Source organism: Rhinatrema bivittatum, chromosome 1, assembly GCF_901001135.1.
Source record: "Rhinatrema bivittatum chromosome 1, aRhiBiv1.1, whole genome shotgun sequence".
NCBI classification, from domain to species: Eukaryota; Metazoa; Chordata; class Amphibia; order Gymnophiona; family Rhinatrematidae; genus Rhinatrema; species Rhinatrema bivittatum.
Window position 1 is genome coordinate 442,631,827 of NC_042615.1, and position 15,222 is coordinate 442,647,048.

Sequence of the window (15,222 nt, forward strand, 5' to 3'; positions counted from 1 at the left end):
ATAGAAAAAGAGAAATGAACCAAAAATAAAAACAAATATTTTCTGCCTGCATATATCTAAACTCTCCTAACTGCGGAGTAGAAATCCTGCTTGCTGCAGGATATAGGGGAAGTCTATATCCTGCAGCCGCTGTACTGAGCAACAGTGATGAGCCTGTGGACATGAAAGCAAATGTTCCCCCTTCAGCGCTCCCCTTCAGCTGTCCTATTGGCAGTATAGGGCCCCAAAGAATAGGAGCATCCGATGGTTCAAGTGGCAGCAGAGCAGATGGAGCTGCATGGATGTCTTCAAATTTTGCCCTACTGTTCTATCTAATGACTGGAGAAATAAACAGAAGTAATATGTAGTAGGGATGTGAATCCTTTTTGAACTATTAAAATTATCGTCAGATAATTTTAAAATTGTCCAAAATCGTTAGAGTGCACGATACAATACAAATGCCCCCGATTTATCGTCAGGGGCATTTGTATTGTATTGTTAAATAGGGCATGGGAAATATTTGGGGGAGGGCGGGAAAACCAGCACACCAAAACAACCCCTAAACCCACCCCGACCCTTTAAAACCAATTCCTTACCCTCCCCCACCCTCCCGAACCCCCCAAAATGTTAAGTTACCTGGTGGTCAAGTAGGGGAGGTCCCGGCGCGATCTCCCACTCTCGAGCCATCGACGCCATTTTGGCTGCCACTAATTAAAATGGCGCCGATGGCCCGATAAAAAAAAAAAAACACCTGACCCTTTAAATCGACCCCCCACCCTCCCGACCCAATTCACATCGCTAGGGAGGCCCGCGCCGCTAAAAAAAAACAAAAACCACCCGACCCTTTAAATCGACCCCCCCCCAACCCCCCCCAAAACCTTTTAAAATTACCTGGTGGACCAGGGGGGCCTCGGGGAGAGATCCAGGGGGGCCTCAGGGAGAGGAGAGATCCAGGGGAGCCTCGGGGAGAGATTTCGTGGCATCAGCTGTTCTAAAAAAAAAAAATAAATAATGGCGCCGATGCCCCTTTGCCCTTACCATGTGACAGGGTATCCGTGCCATTGGCCGGCCCCTGTCACATGGTAGGAGCACTGGATGGCTGGCGCCATCTTTAAAGATGGCGCCGGCCACTTTACTCATCAGCCCCTGGCCGGCGCCATCTTTAAAGATGGCGCCAGCAATCCAGTGCTCCTACCATGTGTCAGGGGCCGGCCAATGGCACGGATACCCTGACACATGGTAAGGGCAAAGGGGCATCAGCGCCATTTTTTTTTTTTTTTAGAACAGCTGATGCCGCGAAATCTCTCCCCGAGGCCCCCCTGGATCTCTCCTCTCCCCGAGGCCCCCCTGGATCTCTTCCCGAGGCCCCCCTGGACCACCAGGTAATCGTAAAAGGTTTTGGGGGGGTCGGGAGGGGGGGGGTCGATTTAAAGGGTCGGGTGTTTTGTTTTTTTTAGCGGCGCGGGCCTCCCTAGCGATGTGAATTGGAATCGGAAACGATTCCAATTCACATATCTTCATGATCAGATTCCCCCCCTCCCCCAGCCGAATCTGATCGTTAAGATGATCTGGCACACGATTCACATCTCTAATATGTAGCGCCACAGGAACAGCAGCTCAATGACTTACCTACCAGTCACCATCTTGGATCCTTATATAGTACATTTTTAATATTTTATTTAAATATTGTTCCATGTGTCTTTTCTTATACGTTTGATGAGTTTCAGCAGTCAGCACAGAGGATAACCTTCAAAGCTATTTATGAGGGCAAACCATAATTTACACATGTAAACTGGATATATGAATATTGTTTTGCCTCAATGCCCTTCAAAACGTATAAGAACATAAGAAAATGCCATACTGGGTCAGATCGAGGATCCATCAAGCCCAGTATCCTGTTTCCAACAGTGGCCAATCCAAGTCACAAGTAATTGGCAAGTACCCAACTATTAGATAGATCACAAGCTACTATTGCTTATTAATTACCATCATAGCAGTTTATGGACTTATCCTCTAGGAACTTATCCAAACTTTTTTTAAACCCAGTTACACTAACTGCTGTACCACATCCTCTGGCAATGAATTCCAGAGCAAAGCTATGAACTGAGTGAAAAATAATTTTCTTCAATTTGTTTTAAATGAGCAACTTGCTAACTTCATGGAGTACCCCCTGGTCTTTCTATTAACTGAGAGAGAAAATAATAAATATACATTAACTTGTCAAGACCTTTCATGCTTTTGTAGACTTCTATCATATCCCCCCTCAGTCATTTCTTCTCCAAACTGAACAGCCCTAACTTTCTCATAGGGCAGCCATTCCATGACACCTTAGCAGTTTGGTCGCCCTTCTCTGTACTTTCTCCAGTGCAGCTATATCCTTTTTGAGATGTGGTGACCAGAACTGCACACATTATTCAAGGTGTGGTCTCACCAATGAGCGATACAGAGACATTATGACATCCTCTGTTTTATTTTCCATTCCTTTCTTAATAATTCCTAACATTCTGTTTGCTTTTATAATCACCACCACACACTGGGCTGATGATTTCAATGTATTATCCACCATGATGCCTAGATCTCATTCCAGGATGGTAACTCCTAAGATAGAACCTAACATTGTGTAACTACTAGGGATGTGAATCGTTTTTTGACGATTTAAAATATCGTTCGATATATTTTAAATCGTAAAAAATCGTTAGAGGCGCGATACAATAGGAATTCCCCCGATTTATCGTCAAAAATCATAAATCGGGGGAGGGGGGAGGGGAAGGGAGAGGGCGGGAAAACCGGCACACTAAAACAACCCTAAAACCCACCCCGACCCTTTAAAATAAATCCCCCGCCCTCCCGAACCTCCCCAAAATGTTTTAAATTACCTGGGGTCCAGTGGGGGGGTCCCGTTGTGATCTTCCACTCTCGGGCCACGGCTGCATTAATAGAAATGGCGCTGGCGCTACCTTTGCCCTGTCATATGACAGGGCAAAGGTAGTGCCGGCGCCATTTTGGTTCCTGTCCCCCGACGTCACGAGCGCAGGAGATCGCTCTCGGACCCCCGCTGGACCCTCAGGGACTTTTGGCCAGCTTGGGGGGGCCTCCTGACCCCCACAAGATTTGCCAAAAGTCCAGCGGGGGTCCGGGAGCGATCTCCTGCACTCGTTGCCGTATTGCAAAATGGCGCCGGCCGTATTGCCGTACTGGAAAATGGCGCTGGCCATATGGCCGTATGGCCGGTGCCATTTTGCAATACGGCAATATGGCCATATGGCCGGCGCCATTTTGCAATACAGCAATACGGCCATACGGCCGGCGCCATTTTGCAATATGGCAACGAGTGCAGGAGGTCGCTCCCGGACCCCCGCTGGACTTTTGACAAGTCTTGTGGGGGTCAGGAGGCCCCCCCAAGCTGGCCAAAAGTCCCTGGGGGTCCAGCAGGGGTCCGGGAGCGATCTCCTGCCCTCGTGACGTCGGGGGACAGGAACCAAAATGGCGCCGGCGCTACCTTTGCCCTGTCATATGAGAGTGGAAGATCACACCGGGACCCCCCACTGGACCCCAGGTAATTTAAAACATTTTGTGGGGGTTCGGGAGGGTGGGGTATTTATTTTAAAGGGTCGGGGTGGGTTTTAGGGTTGTTTTAGTGTGCCGGTTTTCCCGCCCTCCCCCGATTTACGATTTAAACGATTAAAAAAAAAAAAACAAAACCGCGACGATCAGATTTCCTCCCCCCCCCCCAGCCAAAATCGATCGTTAAGACGATCGATCACACGATTCACATCTCTTGTAACTACAGCAAGGGTTATTTTTCCCTATATGCATCACTTTGTACTTTTCCACGTTAAATTTCATCTGCCATTTGGAAGCCCAGTCTTCCAGTCTTGGAAGGTCCTCCTGCAATCCGGGATGCATCCCCAGAATCATGTATAGGTCAAATGAGGGTGGAAATGGAGGGTGGAGAAGGCTAAATATGCACATAGATTACAGTTTCAAATCTGAGTGCATTCTTTTCCCTCATAAAAATAACCCCGACGAAAAGCAAGAAAGCAGGTGCAAATGTCAAGGGATAATTTGCCCTAACAAGCAGTTTAAAAACTGCCTCAATTATAAAGGGGTATGAGCGTAAGAGTAAGGATGCCTGGGGACCTTGTGGGTACAGATAGAATATGTTTGAGTAATAAGGATAAAGGACGCTTTGGAAGAAAGGAACGTGTGTGGTAAGAGAGAGCACTGTGATGCTAGGGTAGGATGTAGAGTCCAGCAAGGAGCTCGTCAGAAGTAGTGAGAAAGGCTTTATAGTGGAACATTGGAATCTCTGTCCTGATACTTTTTGCACAATCTGTGTGAATGGAATGTGAAAGAGTATAAAATATGAATATGACATGCCCCAGCTCCCATGATTGTCTGTGGGAGAAAAAGAAAAGAAATTAACAAATGTGCTTCTGTAGAAAATCATGGGAACTCATGGGAAAATCATTGGAATGCAGAAGGAAGATCTATTAAGTTCTACTCCTCCCCTGAGCTGGATTAAAATATATTCTGGAGATTAATAAAAAAGTGTGTGTGTTGATGAAGGGCCCTTTATGAGATAGATTGTGGTCCTTAACAGCTTATTTTTCAAGCCCTTCCCAATATTATTGTTTTCAGCCCTGAATTTTTCTAGAACATACCCTTTCACACAGTTATTATTTGGAAATTGAGTAAACCTGAATATCTGGAGTCTTAAACAAGGAGAGATGCATTGACTCTTAGGCATTTTGAGCATGTTCTTTTTCCTAAGATGTGGTATTATTATGATACACTTCCTTCAAAATCTCATAAGAAATTGTTTAATTTAAAATCAGTTTCTCATATTTTATGTGAAACTGTCAAATTTCTTGATATGTAAAAGTTTTAAAGTGCCAGTGCATCAAAACATCAAGAACAATTTTATTTATGTATTTATTTATTGAAAAGTTCTTATATACCGCCTCCGAAGTTTGAAGTGATTTACAAAGAATACTTACATAAAATTCTAAAAAACAATAAAATAGAACAAGCCAATAAAAAAAAATATAAAAATAGAGATAAAATTAAAAATACATAAAACTATAAACAATACTGGCTAGATAGAAATGGGCAGGGAGTCAACAGAGAAAATGAGGAAGTGAAAAATCCATAGGAAACACATTAGGAAGGTTAAGGGCTATAAAAGTCAGAGAAAGCGGATTTGAAAAGGTGTATTTTGACTGCTTTTTTTAATTCTTTGGTATCAGTGATAAGCCTAATGTGAGCAGGAAGTGTGTTCCAGATAATAGGTCCTGCAATAGAAAAAGATCTTTCATGGGTAATAACGAGCCTGGTGGATTTTGGAGAAGGTACCTGTAATAACATTTGATTTTGAGATCTTAGAGCACGAGAAGAGGTGGAGGAAAGCCAGCAGTTTTTATTGTGAATTCAGATATGAATAATTGTTAGTAGTTTGTACTGGATGTGCCAGTTAATGGGTAACCAATGCAGATTATATAATACCGGGATGATATGGTCAAATGATTTGATCCCAGAGAGTAACCTAGCGGCAGTTTTAAGTACAGTTGAAGCGGTGGAAGTGATGTAGTCAGAAGGCCTGCATAAAGAGCATTACAGTAGTCTAAACCAGTGAGTACAATAGATTGTCCGAAAAGCTTCATGTTCTAGAAGAGCTTTAATATGTTTTAATAGGCGAATTTTGCAATAAGCCTATTGAATATGAGATTGCATGTTAAGTTTAGGGTCAAAATATTTGCCAAGATTCTTGGATTTGTTAGTGATATTGATATTAATATTATCGACAGAAATGTGTGTTGGTAAATTATTGAGAGGAGGACTGCCAAGAATCGTGATTTCTGTTTTGGATAAGGTTAAGCTAAGTTTATGGTGAAACAGCCATGTTTTGATGTAAAATAAACAAAGAGTGAGAAATTGTACCATAGATCCCCAATCAAGACGTATGGGGAAGAAAAATTGTATGTCGTCAGCATGTATGTGGTATGAGATACCAAGGGTAGATAGAAGTTGACATAATGGAGAGAGATAAATATTAAACAAGGTAGCAGAGAGTGCATATCCCTGAGGAACACCAATATTTAATGGGTACCAAGTAGAGGAATCAGCACTGATGTTGGAAAGGTTGACCCTTGAGCCAGCTCAAGAACCAATGTCAGGAAGTATTTCTTCATGGAGAGGGTTGTGGATGCCTGGAATGCCCTTCCAGAAGAAGTGGTGAGGACCAAAACTGTGAAGGATTTCAAAAGGGCGTGGGATAAACACTGTGGATCCATAAAGTCTTGAGGATGTGAATGAAATGAAGAGAAGAGGCATGGGGCTGGCTTATGGAAATGACGGCTACTACCCTTATTCAATAAACATACACACGGTTAATGCGACTCCAACTTTGCTCTATGCTTCAACGGCAAGAGGAAATGTGGGAAAAAGGATCTGCATTCACAAATAAGCGTGGGAGTAGCTTGCTTGTTACGGCAGTTACTACCCCAAACCAAATTAGCCTGATATTTCACTTTCAATGCATATCCAGCACATATCCAGCACAGCTCTCTGCTTCTTGGCAGGGGCAAATGAAGAAAAGAGGATTTATATTCAAACAACCAACAAAGACTAAATTGCACAGGCTGGAAAAACAAATAAGCGTGGGAGTAGCTTGCTTGTTACGGTGGTTACTACCCTGAACGAATCAAGCCTGATACTTCACTTTGAATACATATACAGTGCAGCTCACTGCTTCAACAACAGGGGGAATGAAGAAAATAGGATTTATATTCAGACAACAACCAACAAGGACTAAATTGCAAAGACTGGGCAAACAAATAAGCGTGAGAGTAGCTTGCTTATTGCGGCGGTTACTACCCCTAACCAATTAGGCTTGATACTTCACATTGATGCAGCTCCAGCACTGCTCTCTACATCAATTGGTGGGGGTGGAAGGAAATTAGAACCAAAATGTTATCAAAAAGGGCCCTGACCTCACTGGTCAGAGTAACAGATAAGTACGAGAAAAATAAGTATGAACGCTTGCTGGGCAGACTGGATGGGTCACTTGGTCTTCTTCTACCATCATTTCTATGTTTCTATGAGAACTGGCGGATCCACTGAGGGGAGGCCCTCTAGTGGTACTCGTAGCCGGGAGGCAGAGCAGGACCAGGAAACTTGACAGGAGCTTCACCTATACCAGCCCACGTTCCCCGCAGGTTAAGCCCTTGTATGCCGGGGCCGACAGGCAGAGGTCTTCTTGCAGAGGGAAGTCCAGTAGGAGGTCCGAGTCAAGGCTGGTGGAGGTTCAGAGGAATGGAGACAGTCCAGGCGGCAGCAGCAATGCAACATGATGAACCCGGCCGGAAGTTGGGGATGGCAGAAGACAAGTGGAAGCCAGAGAACACGCCAAAGGTCAGGATGGGCAGAAGACAGGAGAATTCAGATACCAGGCCAAAGTCAGATCCGAGGAGACAACCAAAGGCAGGAGCAGGTGAAGGAGCAGAACCACAGGAGCAGGAACACAGGAACAGAATTGGAACAAGTAGGAACAAGCAGCTAGCTACTCAGGATGAGCTGACCTGTTCCCAAGGCAAGGAAAGGATGTTTAGAGTTGCCTTAAATAGGCCCTGGCTGATGACATTGGATTTGGTGCCGGACCATGGTTTCCTGCCGTGGACTCTTTAACAGTCGGGCTTGGGCACGCGCACATGCGCTTAAGGGGGCAGAGTCCCCAAAGAGATCGGCGGCATCTCCCTTGTGGGAAGAATGCAGTGGCAAGGCCCCAAAATGGCCCAAAATGGAGCGGGGAAGGCAGCAGCTGACGCCTGCATCTGCCGGTAAGGGAAGGGGGACCCGGCTGCAGCAGCCCGCAGCCGGGATTCCCAACACTGATAATGACTGACTGAGTTCTATTAGAGAGATTGGATTTAAACCATTGTAGAACATTGTTGGTGATGCCAATATTGGATAGACGTGAAAGCAGTATATCATTGTTAATGGTGTCGAAGGCTGAGGACAGCTCTAGGAAGATGTATAAGTACGATGTTCCAGAGTCAAGGCCAAATTGAAAAATATCAATGGAGGATGGAAGGAGTGTTTCAGTGCAGTGATATGATTGAAAGCCAAATTGATATTGATCTAAAATGGAATGTTGCTCCAGGTAATCTGAGAGTTGTTTTAAAATGACAGATTCAATGATTTTTGTGATGAAAGATAAGGTAGATATCGGACGAAAGGCACTATAATCTTGAGATGCATTGCTCTGATTCTTCGATATTGGAGTTATAGTGGCTTTTTTTTTAATGAACATGGAAGAGAACCAGAGTATTTATTTATTTATTTATTTTTGGCTTTTATATACCGATCTTCTTGCATTAGATGCAAATCAAACCAGTTTACAATGAAACAACAGACTTGCTTGTATGCAATTACATAGAACAAAAAATGTCTAAGGCACTATGAGCAATTACATAGAACAAAAATAACTAAAGAACTTGAGTAACCTAGTATGAGATATTACGTAATATCGTACAATTTGAGTTACATAGCAAAAACATTGAGTAACATAGTATAAGAGATTACAAAATATCGTACAATTTGAGTTACAAAGCAATAAAGGGCTATGAAAATAAGCAATCGATTATCTTAGACGGTTTGGGCAGGTTGCAGAAAAGGGTGAGAGGGTGCAGAAAGTATAATGAGGAGTTGACAATGTTTGCTATAGGCAATGCAATATCTTCTTTAATCGATTTAAATAAGGCAGTGGATGCTGCGTCCATCGCTGCTCAATGCCTTCACTCCGCCCTCTTTACCTCTGTGGCGACTCCCTCTGGACCTGATGGACGGTTAGCTGCCGTGGTGTCTCCTTGCCTTCTCCCTCCGGTGTCCCCAGACTGGCACAATGCTGCGGATCCACCATGTTCCTGGTGACATAGGGCGCGCATGTGCTCCGATGTTTGTACCAGCAAGGGCGCGAACCTCGGGAGCGTCCCCCTGAACTGACGTCATCCGCTTCCAATACAAAAGTATTTGCTAATGAATCAAGTTAGCAAGGGGATTCCTCCAAGCTGCTCTGCCTCCTCGGACTTACCAGAGGTACCTGCTCCTCGGGGGCATCGCTCTCTTTTCTTTATTTCAGATTGCATATAGGAACCAGTACTCGCTCCTCAATGGCCCTTGTTTCTGAACACTCTGAAGATTCTCTACTGCCTGGAAGCTATCGCAGATGAAGATTCTCTACTGCCTGGAAGCTATCACAGATACAGACATTTGTGAGTTACTATTTCAGACTGCAGATAGGAACCGGTACTCACTCCTCGAGGGTCCATGTTCCTGTACTCTGAAGATTCTCTACTGTCTGGAAGCTATCGCAGATACAGACAATTGTGAGTTACCATCACTCTCTCAGAGCTTTCCCTGGAACCAGGTACTCGCTCCTCGAGGGCCTAACCATTTTCAGCTACTGAGCTTCTTAAGACCTTATGTGAGTTTTGTCATCCAGTTCTGGAACTATAGATAGTGAGTTATGTCTACTCACTATCTACAGTTTTCTCTATAGCTCAGAAACTCTGGGAACACAGTTCCAGTACCTGAGGGACTTCTGCCCTGCCGGGCATATCATCTCACTACTGCCACCTCTGGTGGTTCTACTAACCTGTCTAATAAAATAATTATCTGTGTCTGTCTCCATACCCAAGCCTAGCTGGTGGTCTCTCTCAGGATATCCTCCTGGGGGTGCTGACATCTGCCATCGGCCCAGGGATCCACCTATCTACATTTCTCTACAGCCAAGTGCCCTCTCTAAGTACTCCGCTGGTACAGATTGCTAAATGCTCCCCTCTGGAGGAGTAAAGCCTAACAAGATTGCTAACTCCTCCCTTTACAGGAGCTAGTTCACATCAAGATTGCTAACTCCCTAGCAGATTCTCAACAAGATTGCAAACTCTTCCCCTCTGGAGGAGCAGATCATAACAGTGGAACAGGGAGAGAGAGGGTAGGTAGAAGGATTCATTTTGGATATAATTTGGATTATTTCAGTGCTAGCAACAAATTCAAATGATTCCCATATATGAGATAGTTTTAGATTAAGGGTGATGGGGATAGATGTTGGAAATGTATTCACAATGTCCCGGATTTTATCATGGAAAAAGTTCATGAACAATTCGCATAAGCTGAGATTTGGAAGTGGTTTTGGAAAAGAGCACTGTAAATTATTTTGTTTGGTTAAGGATTTGACCATATTAAATAGAATTTTAAGATTATTATTTGCTTGAAAGATGCATTTGGAAAAGTATGCTTTTTTGGCTGTATTAATAGATGTGTGATAGTTACTTAGTTCGCTTTGGTATAACTTTAAATTGTATTGATATTAATTTTTTCACCATTTTGTTTCTAGTACACAGAGATGTCCTTTTTAGATGATAAAGGATTGAGAGAACCAAGCAGCAAAGTTGGGTCTAGACTGGAAAGATTTCCGGGAGACTGAGATGTTACCAGAGGCTTGTAGGACAGAATTGTCCCAAGCCGTAACCATGTCTGTAGTGTTATTATTGGGGAGATTCAGAATTAATGGCAGAAAAGAGTATTTGAATGACTGGGAATCAATTGTTTTACGTCGGTGAGCAGGATTATTCTTGTCCATCAGCAGAAAAGACAGATTGTTGTCTGGAGTTATGTGATCAATATTGCAGCGGATTAAACAATGGTCTGACCATGGGACTGGAGTGACCACTAATGATGATGCATTGAATGAGAAGACAGAAGGATTAACAAATATGAGATCTAACGTGTAGCCTGCAATGTGGGTAGGTATATTAATGAGTTGTTGCCAGGCAAGTGCATCCATGGTGCTAATAAAATTATAGGTGGTATGGGATGGAGGTTCTTGATCCACATGTAAGTTAAAATCACCTAGGATGGCGGTATTTTATGGGTGGGATAAGGATGTGGCAAAAAATTCAATCATAGTGGAGAGGTTGTGTGTTAAAAGACAGGAGGGCAGAAGACTAGGTACAGGTTAATATTGTCAGAGGTCAGAAGGATCAGTTCAAAAGGACAGTTGAGAGCGAGAAAAATAAAAGTCACGTTTATAAAAGATAAGGCCACCTCCTCTGCCATAGGGATGTGGGCGGTGATAATAGTTTTAATTAGTAGGGCAACAGAGGTTGAGTAGAGAGGTGTCGCTGCCTGAAGTCCAAGATTTGGTTATGCACAGGCAATCCAAATCAGAAGGAGCTAATAAATCATAAACAATAGGTACTATTTTTGTTATAGATTTAATATTGATTAGTGCAATGGAGAGAGAGTTAGACATATTAACAGAAGAGACGGTACAATGAGAAGGGAGTAGAGGAATAGAGATCAAATTGCTACAAGGTCTAGGGCGATGAACAGGTAGAGGCAGAGCACCATAGCAACCATGACCAGAAACTATCAAGATTTGCATAATGAACAGGAAGAGTGCTGAACAAATCAAAGTAATTTGGGTGGGCAGAAGAAGGCATGCATGAAAGAGAGCACAAAGGAGTATGCTCCTTTGTTTGTGCTCCTTCATGCACGCGCTAAATGTGTGTGCACCACTGGCGCAGGTGCTCCGGCATCTAGGGCCCATTCAAATAGGGCCGTCGCCCTTTGATGATGTAATTAGGGGTATGTGGACTCAAGCCGCAGAGGTGGCAGCTCCAATGGTGTTAGAGGAGCGCAGACCGAGCAACCAGTGCAGTGTTCACAGCAGGCAGGCACAGTCCAGGTAATAGCCAGGAGCGGTGGAGATTAAAGTTGCCTCTGGCATCCAGGGCTCATTCAAATAGGACCATCGACCCTTGATGATGTAATCAGGGGGCGTGGACTCGAGCAATAGAGGTGGCAGCTTCGATGGTGTTAGAGGATTGCAGACCGGGCAACCACTGCAGAGTTCACGGCAGGCAGGCACCATCCAGGTAATAACCAGGAGACGTGGAGATTAAAGGGATAGTACAGTGTAAATTATAAAATATGCTTGAAAAAACATCGGTATTGATATTAAAATTTAAAGTCATTTCTGTGGATAAAATGGTGCTTTACCTGTGGAAATGGGCTTTTAAAATATTGCCTACCCTAAATGAGAATAAAAGTGTATGCACTTCTCCAAGTATCCTTTCACCAAAAGTAGGGTTGTGTCATAAGGGCTTATTTACATAAGGTTTTCTCCAATTTTATGTCTATGGGAAAAATGCCTAGTAAATAGGGCCCATAGTTTGAAACTATAAACTTAAAGGTGAATTTTAAAAGCCAGGCAGCACCAAAAACAGGAGATGGGCACACATTGTTATAAAATTCCCTCACTTTCTCAGCTCAAAGTCGACATTACGCGGCTGTGCATGCACACATGTAAAATTAGGAACACACATACACAAGTCAGGACTATTTTATAACATGCATGAAGGTGTTTGAAGGATATAAAAATTGCCACGTATATGGACGTTCGTCCGTATGAAAGTTATTGTCATAATTTTCAATTTTCCAAAGGATGCATGTATTTTTTGTCATAAAAATTACCTGCACAAAATAGCAGGTATTAATGCGTGCTGGGACTTTTCCTTAGGCAATATAGAGAGTGAAAGTATGCTCAACCTTGTTCTGACCTTGCAATAGCATACTTTATGATTTTAAGGCACTGTATATCTTGAAGAAAACAAATTAACCCTATTTATATGAAGTTCATGCTGGACCTCATACTCCAGTTTGTATATTATATGCTTCATTACTTAGATGGAATGAGAAAACCTGCATGGAGCAACAGTTGCAACCCTAAAGGGGACATAGTAGAATTGAGGTTGGGTTCCATGTGGGAATATGATCTTCTTTGGGCAAGTATACATAAAGTTACTGCTGGGCAGGCTGCTGTCATTTATTATGTTACAATATTTATGAGTCTCAATATTCCTTTAGAACACAGGGAAAGCAATTTTCAAACAGCCCACATAGAGATAAATTCTACATGCATACTGTACATACAAATTTTACCAAGGATTTTCAAAGCAAAATTATACACATAAGTTCCTATCACATGATAGGGGCAGAGTGAAGTCAGCGCCATTTTGGAAAATACCGTCGACCAGGTCTGGAGAAAGGGGGATCTTTGGTTCCTCACAGACCCATAATGCTTTCATTACGAGGTACAGGGGCTCAGAGTGGAGGTCAAGGTGCTCTCTCCCCCCCCACCCCCCCATGCCACTAAGGTCTTTTTTCATGCCTTGGGCTTGTGGGCACTAAACCCTAATAATATTTTCTTCTTTGGACCAGAGGAAAGGGATGAGGGTGGCTGAAGGTTCATCGTAAGGAAGGATTCAAGGCAAGGGGTGGGGGGAAGAACTTTTTTGCATGCAAGAGGAAGGATTAGGGAATGAAGCATGCCATCGCTGCACAGATTGACTAGTTATTTTTTGCTGTTTTGAGGGAGCCAGGGCCACCTTGGAAGATGGCAGGGCAGAGGCAGGTGGGGTCTCCAAAGACCCCTGGGGCAATTTGGGAGGTTTAGGAGATAGGGTGTGTTTTTGGCTACTTGGCCCTTTAACATGATTAGGCCCCCATCTCACAGTGACATTTTGTGCCACGCATTTGTGCCGTGATAAAAATTGGGCCGCTATACTGCTAAGATATTTTGTCAGGGAGGGGGTCAGTATCGTGGGGACATCCTCTCACCATATTGGGCCTTTTCCATGATTAAATAATTGCAGTTTTGTAAATCTCCATGCTTAGGTACTTAACCTTGGTCCTTAAACTGAGGTGCTTAGCACTATTGGCTGGATTTTACAACCTCGGCACACGTAAATCCTGGAGTTTATGCGCGTTGTCGGGCCTTACGCGCGCTGAGCCAATTTTCAAATGGGCCCGGTCAGGCGTGTAAACCCCAGGACATGAGTAAGTGCTGGGGCCTCAAAAGGGGATGGCCCAGGGAGTGGAGCGGAGCAGCCTGAGACAGCATCATTCCTTGCTGTCTGAGAGTCTTGTGCGCTGGCCACCTGCCAGCGCGTGCAAGTTACTTCAGCTCGGGCCCTGAAGTAACTTACAAAATAAAGGGTAAAACAAAAAAAGGGTTTTAGAGGGTGGGGAGGAGAGGGAAAGGGGAAGGGAGGTTAGGGTAGGAGGTAGGAAAGTTCCCTCCCAGTCCACTCCTTATTTGGAGTGGACTGAGAGGGAACTGGGGAAAACCCCGATGCGTCGCCACGCAAAAGCGGCCAAAATTGACCACCCCTTGCGCGCGCTGCCCCCCGATTTTATAACATATGTGCGCCGGTGTGCACATTTTATAAAACTGCGCGTTCATGTGTACGCGCCGGGTAGCGTGCGCCCATGGACGCGTGCGTGCATTTTTTACAAATCTACCCCTATTTCAATATCGGCATCAATGAGTATGCATCTTAACGCAAATCACATACCACATGAAAAGTTTGCAACTTCACAGACCTTCCCATTGTCTTCATTGCCATGCCATTACATCTGCCCATCATATTAAATGGGGGAGAAGCCTTCAGACAATATTATCTGCTTCCTTTTTACCCTCTACTAACAACCACTCCCTCTTTAGAAATTGCTAAGCACAATATAATATTTAAACTATTGTAAAGTAGGTAGGCGGGAGTGAATGAACTGCAAATAGTGAGTTATTGTTACCATACTGAAATATACCAATAGATTTACTGAGTTTTTCTTTGAATCAGTATTGGACTTTTCCATACAAGCATATGATTTATTTATTTATTTATTTTTAGTTTTTATAAACCGACGTTCCTGTATAAAATACATATCACACCGGTGTACAGTGAAGTAAAAAACTGTCGCCACGTGGGCGGCTTACATTATAACAAATAACAATTAACATTTAAATAACATTATAAATATTATAAATACATTTAACATTTTTAACAGATAACATAAAGATTAGAGGAGAGGTTACAGTAAACCATCGGGGTTGATTAAGATTCAATGATGCTCTTCAAGGACTATGGGCAACAAGTGAGTCTGGTCAAAGGCTAAACTGAAATAGTATTAGCTCATCCTGATATATGATCATGATCATGATCATGAATCATGAATATATTCATATATATATATTCATCATGATCATGAATATATGATCATGATGAGTATTAGCTCATCATGATCATATATTCTTGCTCATAAATCATATACACAGGTCATTTAATAGGTTAACTAAAATCAAACATAGTCTCCACATAACTGCACAGACCAGTGTATAAA